The 14774-nt window shown below is 41.2% G+C and overlaps 1 long non-coding RNA gene across 1 annotated transcript in view; it reads left to right on the top strand.

The window, feature by feature from the left end:
- Nucleotides 1-6302: 6302 nt before the first annotated feature.
- The window catches only part of LOC130684614 (uncharacterized), a 74412-nt gene continuing 65940 nt past the window's right edge, over nt 6303-14774 (top strand). Inside the window, exon 1 of the long non-coding RNA XR_008998962.1 lies at nt 6303-6608. This is a non-coding gene — a long non-coding RNA (uncharacterized LOC130684614). The remainder of the gene's footprint in view (nt 6609-14774) is intronic.

Genomic DNA, 14774 nt, shown 5'->3' with positions numbered 1-14774 from the left:
GCAGCAGGGAATCATGGGGAACTCTGGGCACCCGAACCCCCGCAGTGCAGAGTGGAGGCAGGCCCCTCACCGCAATAAACAGCCTCCCGCCTGTTCCCCCTCTGACGCGGCTCTGCCATATTGGAGAAGCAGCCTGAGGCAGGCCACACCAACAGCAACTGCAATGCTAAACTCCATAGCGGCCGGGCAAGATTAGAAGCCTTGTCTGCACACAGCTGCCCAGCAGAAACCACTAGATGCCACTGTTCTCCCAGGAGAGGAAGGCCAAAAACTGGCAAGAAGGGACTTTCTCTTACCCAGCACATGTGCCAGCTCCCCACAAATATATCTATCACCATGAAAAGGCAGAAGAAATTGATACAGACCAAGATCACAGAGGCAAACCCTGAGAAGGAGATAGACCTAACCAGTATTCCTGAAAAATAATTAAAAATAAAACTCATAACCATGATGGTGGAGCTGCAGAGAAATATGCAAGAGCTAAAGGATGATGTCCGGATGGAGATTACAGAAATGAAACAATCTCTGGAAGGATTTATAAGCAGAATGGATAAGATGCAAGAGGCCATTGATGGAATAGAAACCAGAGAACAGGAACGCAGAGAAGCTGACACAGAGAGAGAGAAAAGGATCTCCAGGAATGAAACAATATTAAGAGAACTGTGTGACCAATCCAAAAGGAACAATATCTGCCTTATAGGGGTACCAGAAGAAGAACAGAGAGAGAAAGGGATAGAAAGTTTATTTGAAGAAATAATTGCTGAAAACTTCCCCAGACTGGGGGAGGAAATAATCGATTAGACCATGGAAGTGTACAGAAAGGACCCAAGGAGGACAACACCAAGATACATAATACTTAAAATGGCAAAGATCAAGGACAAGGACAGAGTTTTAAAGGCAGCTAGAGAGAGGAAAAAGGTCACCTACAAAGGAAAACCCATCAGGCTATCATCAGACTTCTCAACAGAAACAATACAGGCCAGAAGAGAATGGCATGATATATTTAATGCAATGAAAGAGAAGGGCCTTGAACCAAGAATACTGTATCCAGCATGACTATCATTTAAATACAAAGGAGGGATTAAACAATTCCCAGACAAGCAAAAGTTGAGGGAATTTGCCTCCCACAAACCACCTCTACAGGGTATTTTAGAGGGACTGCTCTAGATGGGAGCACTCCAAAGACTAAATAGATGTCACCAGAGAAAATAAAATCACAGCAAAGAAAGCAGACCAACCAAATACTAACTAAAGGCAAAAAATAAAATCAACTACCCACAAAAGCAGTTAAAGGAAGCACAAAAGACCACAGAATGAAACAACCAACATATAAAGAATGGAGGAGGAGGAATAAGAAGGAAGAAAAATAAAGAATGACCAGACAGTGTTTAAAATAGCTCAATAAGCCAGTTAAGTTAGACAGTAAGATACTAAAGAAGCTAACCTTGAACCTTTGGCAACCACGAATCTAAAGCATGCAATGGCAATAAGTACATATCTTTCAATAATCACCCTAAATGTAAATGGACTGAATGCACCAATCAAAAGACACAGAATAATAGAATGGATAAAAAAGCAAGACCCATCTCTATGCTGCTTACAAGAGACTCACCTCAAACCCAAAGACTATAGGAACAAAGAAAGACTGAAGTAACAAAACACAGCAGAATCATAGAACCTAAAAATGGACTAACAGTTACCAAAGGGAAAGGGACTGGGGAGAAGGGGAGGGAAGGGAGGGATAAGGGTGGGGAAAAGAAAGGAGGTATTATGATTAACATGTATAATGTGGGGAGGGGCATGGGGAGGGCTGTGCAATACAGAGAAGACAAGTAGTGATTCTACAGCATCTTACTATGCTGATGGACAGTACTGTAATGGGGTTTGTGGGGGGGGATTTGGTGAATGGGGGACCCTAGTAAACATAATATTCTTCATGTAATTGTAGATTAATGACAACAAAATAAATAAATTAATTTAAAAAATTCTTTTAGATAGTTAAGGGAGAAGTGAAAGTTTTTCTTGAATCTGCTGAGTCTTTATTGCCTTCAGCTCAAAATAATCCACATGCCAAAGTGGCGTATTTTGGTGTCATGTATTCTGCTCTTGTTCAGCTCAAATGTACAGGAAGAATTTTAAAGCACTTCTATCTCAAATCTGCAACTCTCATGATCCTAATAAAGTGAAAGCAAAAGGGAATATTTAAATCAATTTTAAATGTATGAACCTGAGCAGACATATGGAACTATGGATATTTCTTGAGGCACTGCACACTTTCAGAGACTTACAGATTATGGGGGTCAAACCTTACAGTAAACATCTGGAGGGTACCACAAATATGCCATCCCAAATAGTCTCTTGGATTATTTTGAGCTAAAGGCTATTGAGAACCAGCAGGCACAGGAAGAGCCCTTTACTTCCCCCCTCCAACTGCTTAAAAATAGAGTGTAAATTTCTCCTTTTGTAAAGGAAATTTATACTTATAAAGGAAATTTCCATATAAAGATGTCTCCATATCAGTAAGAGAGCTAATCCCAGAGACAACTCTTATCCCCTGAGATACTCTTATCTGCATAATAAGACAACCCTTATTTGCCATACATTTCCTCTCCTCCCTGCCCATAACTTGACTCCCCTGAGGCACCAGAAGCTCAAATTCCCTTTTCCTTCATTTAGACTATTATGGCATATAAACTTCAATCATATGGCTGCTTTCTCGAACCACATTTTTCTTTGTGAACTGCAGTGCATAGGTATGTAATTATAACTGTTTTTTCTTTTATTTTTTTATCAGTTTGATTCATGGCCCCAGACATTGAATCTAAGAGAGTAGAGGGGAAAATAGGCTTGTTCCTTAACCTAATTCTCATTTATTTCCCTCAAAGAGTTTCTGGGTAATGCCTCTTGATATGTTGTCCTCCAGTATTGGACTGACCATTGCATAAATGTTGCATTATCAAGTGAGCAGAGGCTAACAACTGAGGTTACCACAATGGATAAGACAAAAAATCTTGCTCCCAAGGAGCTCCTGGACTACAAGTGGATGATTCTTAATGTTTTCTGGGTCACAGATCCCTGATCAATCCTGTAGGGGTCCATGGACTGCAGATTAAGAACCCTGGTTTAGCAGGAAAGGCAGACAATTAAATTATAGTAGAGGATGTTTGACAAAATAGAAGTCTGCACAAGAATGGTTCTTAACCTCGGTTGTGTTTGGGGGGAGGCATTGTGTATTCTCCTCAGTTCTTGTCCCTGCCGCAACAAAGAATTGATGGGCAGAGACACAGTAGTGAAGCAGAGTAAAAGTTTTAAAGTTACTTAGAGAGAAAGAAGTTCAGGTGACCTCAGAGAGAGAGAGAGGAGTGCCCTGAAAAGTTGGAGAGAAAGAGTTTAAGATTGGGTGACCTCAGAGAGAGGAATGCCCTGAAAGGTTGGGGGTTCCCCTTCTAAGGATTTTTCAGGAATGTGACAAAGGGCTAGGGTGTGGACTTGTTAAGTGGTCTCAAGTATCTTTGATGAGACGTTAAGTTTCTTATCAGTCCTCTAGGTAATTCTGCAAAATTAGCTTATCAATCAAGACTGTCTGCCATTCCTCCAAGGTGGGCAGAGTTATTTGTTTGCTAAAGAGTATGTTAAGAATCTTTCTTCTAAAAAAACTGAAGGAACAAAACAGCAGCAGAATCACAGAAGCCAAGAATGGACTAACAGTTACCAAAGGGAAAGGGACTGGGGAGGATGGGTGGGAAGGGAGGGATAAGGGGGGGAAGAAAGGGGCATTACAGTTAGCATAAGGGTGGGGCACAGGGAGGGATGTGCAACACAGAGAAGACAAGTAGTGACTCTACAGCATCTTACTACGCTGATGGTCAGTGACTGTAATGGGGTTTGTGGGGGGACTTGGTGAAGGGGGGAGCCTAGTAAACATAATGTTCCTCATGTAATTGTAGATTAATGATACCAGAAAAATAAAAAATAAAAAATAAAGAATCTTTCTTCTTAAAATTCCTTTTTTTTTTCAAAATGCAATTTTGGCTTTAAGTTGGGATCTCCCTGTCTTTGTTATGCTGTTTATAGTTGGGCCTTTTAGCAGGCTAGTGTAAATCTTACAATGATCTAATTGACACAATGAAGACATGGGCTGTGCTCAGGTACTTCTCTTTATCTGGGGAATATTCAAATATTCAAGGCCAAGTTGCTCTTGACTTTTTGAGCTTTAACTGATTAACTCATTAACTCTGAGTCTTTTATGGATTTCTAGTTTTAACTGGTTAACTGAGTCCTTTCTAGGGGGTTTTACTGACCTTGTTCTCTTTCCACCCCACTCATATCTATTTTCCTGCTTAACATTTGCACACTGAAACATTGAAGGATCCTTTTAAAAACACCAGTTTCCTTGGTCCCACACCCAGAGTTGATTTAGTTAGTCTGGGTTACTGCCAGGGTATCAAGGGTATTAAAAAGGTACCCAGGGGAAAGATTCTGCAGATCAGTGAGAGCGTGGTTATGTCTATCCCTCCTGTGAGCTGAAGTAGCCCCCAACCCAACCTACCACCATTAGGACCCACAGACATGTAGATGAATAGACTCGAACAATACTCATCACAGGAAAAACTACTAAGAATTAAATTTCAAGGGAGAAGCAAGGCCAGATCTTGGAGAGTCATATTGGAGCTGGTTGGGGAAGCAGTTCAGAACTCCATTTCTGAGTGGAGAGGGAGCACTGGGACACTGTTTTCAGACAGTATTTGGGACATGCTCTTGAGACAGGGGCCATGGGTGTAGTCAGAGTAGGGTGAGGGCCTCTGGAAAAAGCAAGGCAGGATATTTACAGTCAGAGCAATATAACTATGTGCAAGGAAACCCCCTATCAAAACTGTGTTAAACATTAAGCTCTAGAGTCATTCTTCAGTGATATCAGTTGATACTCCTCAGGTAAAGGGAAGTAGCCCATGTTTTTATTATGCTAATTGTTTGTAATCATGTGTAAAATTCATTTTAGCATGCTAAAATGGACTTAATGTCTCATCAAGGACAAACATCCCAAGACAAATTTTAACAAGTCCATATCTTAAGACCTTTATCAGTTCCCCCAAATCCTCAACTGCCTATAAATCCCCTAGACAATGCACCACCCCAGACTCTCTTGCACCAGGAGCTCTGTCCTCTCATTGAATCTCTCAATAAAAGCCTTTCCCTGGCTCTCCTACCTTGGGTGTTTGCTAAGTTCATTCTTCGACTCTGCAAACAAGAACCCCGGCATCACTCTTAGAATGTGTTTGGTGGTTAATTGTGGCTGAGTAGGACTTGTGTGGGTAAAATTGCAATATTTCCAGATCTGTTGCCTGGCCTTAGTGCATCTCCATATCAATAGGTGTTTCCAAGGTGTGGAGAGAAGTACCATCTCCATATCAATAAGTAATTACAAGGGCAAGTGAGAACATATCTGGACCAGAGAGGTTGGGTGGGGCCTTTTCTTCTGTAGCTGGGTCACAAGAGATGTGTGACAACTCCTTGTAAGAAATTAATGGGTTTCTCCCACTTTATTTCTCCCTTTGACTGATTTCAGTTTCAAAGGTACTTTACTCTGGGATTTTCCCCTCCTCTCCCCCACAACGGAGTTAAGGCTAGACATAATCAAACCCCTTAAAAACTTCTAGAAAAATGCTGTCAATAACATCAATCAACACAGGAAAGTCTTAAAGACCATAGCCGGTAGAACTGGGCTAGAGGGAATTAACAGAAATAATAATTCCATCAAAATATTGAGAGCTTATTACACTTTACATGCATTATTTTATTTACTCCTCACAACAAACCCTGGGAAGTAGTGACGGTGATCTCCTTGTATAGATGCAGAAATTATGGTTTAGAAGTATGAAAGCAAACTACTTTATAGAGGCAAAAAAGGATGCCAGTATAGGGGAATCCTGGGAAGGGTGGGAACAGGTCTTATCTTGAAATCTATAAGGGCAGCTTTGTCCTTTGTGAGATTAGTTGTTAACTGCAATATAAAAGGGTGGAGGGATTTTGGAGTACAAAAGGGTGGGGAGATTTCTTAACCCTCTTGTTTTCTTAGGGCTTAGATAAAATTCAGTAATGTTGGAAGACTGAGAAACATATTCAAAGTCAATCAGCCAGTAAGTGGTCCAGCTGGATTCAGACCCAGTCAGACTGATGCAATCTGTTCTGGATATTTTACTAGAACATCAGTTTCTGTAAAAAAAAAAAAAAAGAGAGAGAGACTGAGTGCCATTCATCCAGGAAAAGCCGGTCCAGAGAAGACTTCAGAGAGCAAGGTTCAGACCCAGTTATCCTGTGAGCCTGGATGGAATCACAAGGTTGAATTCTAGTTAAGTAGCTTTAGGATCAGTCTTTGAGAAATCCAACAACCAGAGTCCTAGACTAGGGTCCCAAGCTGGAAGAGTGGGAACCAAGTCCCAGAGCCCCTGTATATGTGTAAGTAGAACAGCCAGGAACTGTCAGGACTCTGAGGTAGAAGCTGTTTCAGCTCTCCTTCCACCATAGATACTCTTCTGGGCTTGTGCAGAAAGCCGGGCAGATATGCAGGCTGCAGAGAGAGGACTGTTCCACTTCCAGCAGCTCCTCAGGTAAGCCTAACAGCTAACTGGCAGAGCAGCTAGGCTGCTTCACATTAATTAGCCATCATTCTCATAGACTCATTAAGCAAGTTCAGTGATCTTTATTGCTTTGTTAACTGAAGGGTAAAATAAAAATGAGGTTTTACACTTGCACAGATTAATAATTAAAAGTTAGAGAGGTAGTTCTGTGCTTTCTAACCTGTGGGGCCTCAGATAAACTTTCTTTAGGACTGCTAATGCCAATTTCCTCTCATTTAATACATATTGATTGAGCACCCACAATGTGCTAGCTACTGAAGCAAGCTGTTCAGTGAACAAAACATAAATATCCTTCCTCCTCTGAAGCTAGTGGAGTAGAGAGATAATGAACACAATAAATAAATTGTGGAGAATAAAACAGATACGTGCTTTAGAAAAAAAAACAGCAAGGTAAGGGGACTTAGAAGTGCTGGGGGTGGTGTTTGCATTTTAGAGTGCTCAGTTGAGAAGTTGCTTTGTAAGCAAAGACTTGAAGTTGAGAGTGAGATTTGGAGAAATAGGGATAAGAGTGTTTTGGACAGAGGTAGGAGCCAGTGCAAAGGCCCTGAGGTAGTAGTGTGCCTGGTGTGTTCAAGGAAGAGCAAAAAGATCTGGCAGGAGCAAAGGAAGTAAGGAAGAACGTGATGGGAGAGGTCAGAGAAATGCTGGGGGTCAGATGGTACAGGGCCTTAGAAGCCTTTATGGGCTTAAGCTTTTACTTTGAAAGAATGGAGCTAGAACATTTGTATTATCATATTACTATGGCTGTTCTTACTTGCCTACTCTTGGGAGAAGAGGTTTGGGTCCTTTTAGAGTCACAGGAGATCCAGGACACCAACCAGGAATAAGAAAAACAAAGTCTGGATGTCAGTCTGGGACAACAGTTAGAGAAATGAAGTCAGAAACAAAGACATCAGGTGATGGCAAAATTGAGGGAAAAAACAAGAGGCCATAATTATAGGACTTGGTTCAACGATCTCCACCTCTGGGAAGCCTTTGCTGAGTCATCTTACAGAGAGAGCTGGGGACCCTGTCTCTGGGATCCTTTAGCACCTTGGGTTTGCCCCTTCAAAGCATTAATCCATTCTGTTTTGTTTGTCTGTTTGTCTGAGAACCTTCCTTTAGAAACTTGGTTTTTGAGGTTAGTGTTCCTGTCTTATTTATTGTTTTTTTCCCATAGTGTAAGATTCAGTTCTAGCATATGAAGGTCCTCAGTGCATGATTAATGAATGAAAGCTCATTATGAATCATAGAGTGCTCACTATGTGCTGGGCTCCATCTATGCATTGTTGGAGTGGAAGAAATTTCCTCTACCCTTCAAGGTTCTTCTACCTGGTCTAAGAATCCAATTGACATGGACAGATTAACAGGAGAAAAAAAAAAACGGTTTAATTAGTGTTTCCAGAACTTAGCAAGAATGGGGGAAATATTAAAATTTATGTTTCTTTGTAAATAATTTGATGGGCAACAAAAGGCCAGGAGGCTGAAATCACCTGTCGGCTGTTGAAAAGGAAAAAGGAGGAGGAATGTGGAATGTGCAAATAAAGGATTATTACTGGATGCACTAACATCCCCTCCTTTGGCCCCTTGGCTCACTAGGAAGCCTGCTCCCAGACTCCGGGACTGCCAGGCTTGATGGCTAACCCTGCTGGTGTTGCAGGCAGGGATGGGAAGTTGTACCAAGAGGGTTTCTCAGAGGAAGTAAGGTTGTTTTCTTTTACTTTTATGTTTTTTGAGGTATAATTTACCTACAATGATATGTGCCAGTCTAAAGTGTTACAGTCCTGTGGATTTTGACACAGAAAGTAAAATTTTGGATTGAGTCTTGGAAGAACAAACAGAAGGCTGAAGGCCAGGAGTACATAGCACATGCAAAGGTGGTTCCGGGGTTCTTGTTTGCAGAGTCGAAGAATGAACTTAACAAAAACCCAAGGTGAGCCAGGGTAGATGCTTTTATTTAGAGATAAAGTGAGAGGACAGAGCTCCTGGCTCACACCAGGAGGGGACAAGAGAGCCCAGGGTAGTATGTTATCTAAGGGATTTATAGGCAGTTGAGGATTTGGGGGAACTGATAAAGGGCTTAGGGTATGGACTTGTTAAAAGTGGCCTTAGGATGTTTGTCCTTGATGAGACATTAAGTCCCTTTCAGCATGCTAAAGTGAATCTTACATGTGATTACAAACAATTAGCATAATAAAAACATGGGCTACTTTCCTTTACCTGGGGAGTATCAACTGATCTCACTGAATAATGACTCTAGAGCTTAATGTTTAACACAGAGTTTTGGTAGGGGGTTGGTTTCCTTGCATGTAGTTATATTTGCTCTGACTGTAAATATCCTGCTTTGCTTTTTCCAGAGGTCCTCACCCTACTCTGACTATACCTACTGTCCCTGTCTCAAAGGCACAGAGACCCAGAAGAGCATTAGGTTCCCTGTGGCAGTAGTTTTTCCCAAAAATAACATGCTCTGGGGTTTGATGGGAAAGAATTTGGTCCAGAGAGACAGGCAAGTCAGAGTACTAGGTGAGTGAGGAAGAAATTCATTAAAGCAAGAATAGCAGGGAATCACAGCTGCCTTGCAGGCAGCAGACAGCAAAGAAGAACAGTGGCAGGAAATAGGCAGGAAAGGAAAGCTCACTGAACTTCTGCTCAGCATAGAGCAGATCTCTTGCCAGTTCCTAAAGCCAGGGTCACCTGGCTTCCAGTGTCTGCTTGATTCTTCATGGTGTGGGAATGTAAGTCTGAGGACAGGAAATCCCAGGGCAGAATACATCTAAAACCAAAATCAGTCAAAGGGAGAAATAAAGTTTAAAACCCATTTATTGCTTACAAACTGCAGTCCAGGCCGTTTCTCTCTCCAGCTCCAGCAGAAGCCAACCAGGCCTCCCTCTTCACCTCTCAGGTTCAGATAAGCCCTGGGTTGCTCTGGTAATTACCCATTGATATGGAGATGAACCTCTCCCTACCCCCTGAGGAATGCCTATTGATATGCAGATGAACCAAATCCATACTTCTCTCCACCCCTGAGGATGCACTAAAGCCAGGCAAGATATTCTGGAAATATTATAATTTTACCCACAGGGAACTAAGTCCTACTATCCCAGGATTTGGGGGAGCCACAGAGCACTGGATGGAGTGAGATTATGTTCTGGAAACTTCTCAAAGCAAAGAAATGAGATTTTCAGACAGGCTACTAAAGAGTATGATCATACAGCTGCAGTCCTGTGTGGGTCATCCAAGTAACAGGAATTTGCAAACTCAAATCAGAGCTCTCAGTAGCTCCTCCCTATTTATATGAAGTAGACAGAGACAGAGTGAAGACTTGTGCTTAAGTCTGGAGAACAGAATGAAATAGCAAAGTAGCAAAGACACTTACAACTAGAAGAGCGCAGAGACAAAATGTAATGTTGAGCAGTTAGAAGTCTTTATTTAAAGAAAAAAGGTATACACTCGAAGAAAGGGGAGTGTGTGCAACCCCAGAGAGAAGGTACCCTTAAGAATTTAGGGTTTGGGGTTTTTTAGGGCTTTTTGGGTAGGAGTCAGCATAAGGCTTGATGTATACAGGTGATTCATTGTTCCCTTGAAGTTTTGTCTTAAGAATAGGGTTATTCTGTTCATCTGGGTCTCAGCATTCTTTATCCACATAGGCTTATTTACACTTCAGAGGTCTATCTCTTCCGTGGTTACAAAATTAGTTGATTAAGGGGCTGGAAGAAGAGGAAGAACAGCATATAGATTAAGTTAAGGAATAAGCTGGATTTTTCCCGCAGGCTAAGTAGATTTTACAATGGCATAATCTAATTGGTACAATGAAGACATGAGCTACCCTCTACTTTTCTTTATCTGGGGAATATCTGAATAACATTCTAACTTGCTCCTGGCCTTTGAATATTCAACGAATTAACTCTTTAACTCTGTAAGTCCTTTCTGGCTCTCTGGTTTTATCTGGTTAACATTTTGAGTCCCATTTAGTGGGCTCCACTGGCTTTATTCTCCCTCTTCCCACTCATATGTTGTCTTTTAGTCTAACATGACCAATAGACAAATCTGGGGAAAGTCTGTGGATGTACATGCCAGAGAGAAGGAACTAGTCTACAGTGCAGTTTTGTTGCTATTTTTGTATGTAAAAACCTCAACTCCCAATAGCAAGACCTCTGTCTTTTGCTTTCTCTTTGGAGTTCTTTAATTCCTTCCATTCATCTTTACTTAGGCCCAGTACTAGTCCATGTCCAAACAACTGCAGGTGATGTTGCTTACCTTCCATTAATCCAAGTTTCTGCATTAACCCCTACACATCCAGGCAATTCTGACAGTGCAGTTATTTATTCTAGAGGATATGGAGATATCTGTATATTGGCTGCATTTGGGATCTCTGTTTATAAGCTGTGAATAAGGACACCATCCTAGAGTTTTGAGAAGGGACAAGGCATTCATAATGTAGATCTATCAATCCCCAAATAGAGGATATCCCAAACACAATGAGAGCTGAGAAACCAATTGACCATGTTCAGTAATTCAATACATATGAGTGCTGTCTACCTACTTGCATGCCCCCACTTCCTTGCAATCTTTACTCAGATGAAATTTCCCCTTGAAGTCTTTTCTGGCCATGCTATTTAAGATCCCCTCTCCATCCCCCAATTTCCTATGGACCCTTCTTCTTGTTAGCTTTCTTCTTAGCATCCATCATGATCTAGCAGAAATATACCTATTTTACATCTTTATCTTATTCATTGTCTTCACCACTAAAATTTAAGCTCCAAGAAGGAAGGTGTCTTTGTTTACCACTGTTTCTGCAGTATAGAGATCATAGCAAGATCTTAAAAATATTTGGTGAATGAATGAATTATGCTAGGTTCTGCTAGGAACACAGAAGCTTTGAAATCAAGACAGATTATCTAATGGTGGACACAGACCCATAACCCAAATAACATTAGAAGAAAATTAATGAAAAATGAATGAATGGTGGCAGAAAGTTCAACATTAATGAAAGAAACCCAAATAGCCTGCTGTAAGCTAATTAACTGTCTTAGAAATTTGACAACCCAACTAAATTCCTGAACATTTCTTTAAACGGCATAGATAATTTAGCTGCCTCCTTTTTAAAAGAGGGCATAATTACAGATACATAGACTTCAGAAAGGTAAAGGACTTACAGGTCCTATTTGCCTATTTTTAGAAAAATCCTACTCTTTGCATATCCAAAGAAAGGAACTTTTGTGACACTCAAAACAGGAGATTTAAACTTCAAGATACAGGTAACTATAATTCTGAATGTTATGATCTTACATTGGGAAGTGGTGTGCAGATTTCACTGACATGTGAGACCTTCACACATTCTATTTTCCAGTTCTTTTATCCTTGACTGAACTCTGATTTCTTAATAATTAGTTGAATTTGATTTCTTCTCTGCCTGAATTTTCACAAAATACTCCATTGGGTGTGAACATTGTGGCAAGTTTTATTTAGTGTTTTTTAAAAGTTTTCATTTATTAGAAAGATTCAGTTAAATCTATTTTTCCTAAGGTAAAATAGAATTTAAGAGAAACATAGGAATCTTTCTAAAGGTTTTTTTCATGCTAAGGGCTTTAAAAGGTAATGTTCACGAATAATTATTATCTTTCACCTCTAGGATTTAGGTTGGATAGAGACTTACTTATTGATCTGCCCCTAAATGTCAAATCAGACATCCCTGTGCTACAATTTGGTAAAGACTCCGTAAATGATCAACTCTGTCTTTTCCTCCACTGAACTTGTCAGTGACTTTTCAAATGTAGCTCGGGATTCTCAAAGTTGTCCACATGGATTCTGAGGGACCCTGCAAACTACGGGGCCCCTGTAGCACTGATGTTTCCATCATCAAGCATTTATGCTTATGTTTCTGGTAAGGATTAACAAATACTCATGATGTTTAATGAAAAAAAAATAAGTTCACTCATTCATTCAACACCTCTTTTCTTGAGTACTTACTAAATTTTAGGCATAATGTCAGGTGAGGGATTATTGTAGTGAACAAAACTGACGTAGACCAAATAACCATGGAATTTACATTCTAGTGAGGGCAAAGATAACAAACAGGCAAATAAGCAAATGAGCAACATTATTTTCAGTGTATGTGGAATCCTCTACACAAAATAAAACAGCATAATGTGATAGAGAGTGACAGGGTGGGGAGGGAGTAGAGAATGGGTGCTTAGGGATGGTCTCTCTGAGGAGGTGACATGTGAGGTGAGACTTTGATGACAGGAATAAATTAGTCCAGAAAGATGAGCTGAGAAGATGAATAGTCTCTCTCAGCATTCCATGGCTGGCAAATTGCCATCAGTTATCCAACTGAAAGGGCAAGCTCCCAGATTCTATTTCAGCCAATTGGGACCCAGATCCTACCTCAGCCATTCGGGACCCGGATCCTATTTCACCCAATCGGAGCTTGGTCTCTCTGCTCTCCAGTCAGCAAGGAGCTCACCCACCACCCTTAGACCCTGCCAATTGACCAGAGCCACGACCTATCACCCCACCAACTACCCCTAGATCCAGCCAATCAGCCAGAGCCACGACCATCACCCCACCAACTGCCCTAGAACCCCATAAAACCTTTGTGGTATTGAAACTCGCTTTCTTTCTCTGGCATCTTGCCACTGCATTGGTGTAGATGAGAGATTGAGCTCGAGCTAGCTCGAATAAAGGCTCTTTGCTTTTGCATCAGTGTTGGCTCCTTGGTGGTCTTCTGGGATTTGTGACTTTGGGCACAAAATTTGGGGGCTCGCCCGGGATCCCAGAGACCCCCCAGGACTCCTGACCCGGAGGGCCCTGTGCCAGCTGGTGAGTGCACTCAGTTATCTGTCCTTGTCTACCTGTGTTTCATTCTGTCTTTATCTGTGTCTCACTGTTTTTGTTTGCGAACAAGCCTGTATAAGCCTGTAGGAGCTCCAATCTGTAACTGGGTCGGCATTGACTTAGGCAGATGCGCTGGTGGGTCACCAACCAGGGGTCTTGGGAGACATCCCTTGCCCCCGTCTGGAGTACAAGGTCCTCATCTGTGAGGAAAGTCGGCTGCCGCTGCAGTCCGACAAGCCCTCAGCTTACTTTCAGTTTTGCATCCACGGCCGTGGCAGATTCTTCTCTGTAGGTGCCTGTTTGTTGTTTCTCGTGTTTGTCTTAGTCTTGTTGACAGAAGAAATGGGACAGACGCAGATGACCCCCTTGTCTCTCATGACAGACCATTTTTCTCAGACGTTAGGGAGACAGCTCACAATTTGAGCATGGACATCAGGAAGGGAAAATTTCATGTTTTCTGCACCTCTGAGAGGCCGTCCTTTAACGTTGGCTGGCTGCCGGAGGGAACATTTAATCCAACCACTCTCTTACAGGTTAAAGATATTAGGGGAAGAGCTAACAATCTCAGTGTGGAAGTCCAGAAGGGTCAGTGGCAGACTTTTTGTTCTAGTGAGTAGCCAGTTTTCAATGTCGGATGGCTGCCAGAGAGAACCTTATCATTATGTCTCAGTCTGTATGTTTGTGTGTCTAAGTGTGTAAATGAAAATATCTTTCTACCTCTGGATGGTATTAATGAAATTGATTTAAAGACAAGCGCTTGTGAAAATTGGGCATTCCAAAACTTCCAGAAAATCTGATAAAAAATGTTAAGCATTAATGCTAATTTGGGGTTGGCTGAGGCGCGCATGTCCTTGTAGTTATCAGCTGCCTACGTTTACCTAAGGTCATTTAAGTCGATGTTATCTGCTAAATCTTTTAAGAATAAAATGCTTAAAGGCTTGGCTTTGTCTAATATTCAGTAAAGGTCTTGTAAATAATCTAGCATAGTTGTTACGAATGAGTGAACTAAATGAGTGTGGCAAGTGAACACCTTTTTAATTGTGTGTTACAGTGTGTATACCTACCTGCAGCCTGAGAATCTTTGTAGTAACCTAAAATCTTAAAGTTTTGCTAAGTTGATATACTTTATGTTTAGTGAGAGATTGTGTTGTAAAGCTCATAGTTACAGAAATTATAAAATGTTCATAAGTTTGTCAATCTAAAGAATGCTAGTGTAACAGTTTACAATAGCCTGCTTCTCAGTGTTCACTAGAAATTAAGGTACCTAATGGTTTTAAGTAAATATGGAAAACATTTCTGCATGCTAAAGAATGTGTCTTT

The sequence above is a fragment of the Manis pentadactyla genome, chromosome 8 (genome assembly GCF_030020395.1).
Source record: "Manis pentadactyla isolate mManPen7 chromosome 8, mManPen7.hap1, whole genome shotgun sequence".
Taxonomy (NCBI): domain Eukaryota; kingdom Metazoa; phylum Chordata; class Mammalia; order Pholidota; family Manidae; genus Manis; species Manis pentadactyla.
The sequence above is the reverse complement of the archived record's forward strand: the minus strand, read 5'-3'. Positions and strand labels throughout refer to the sequence as shown.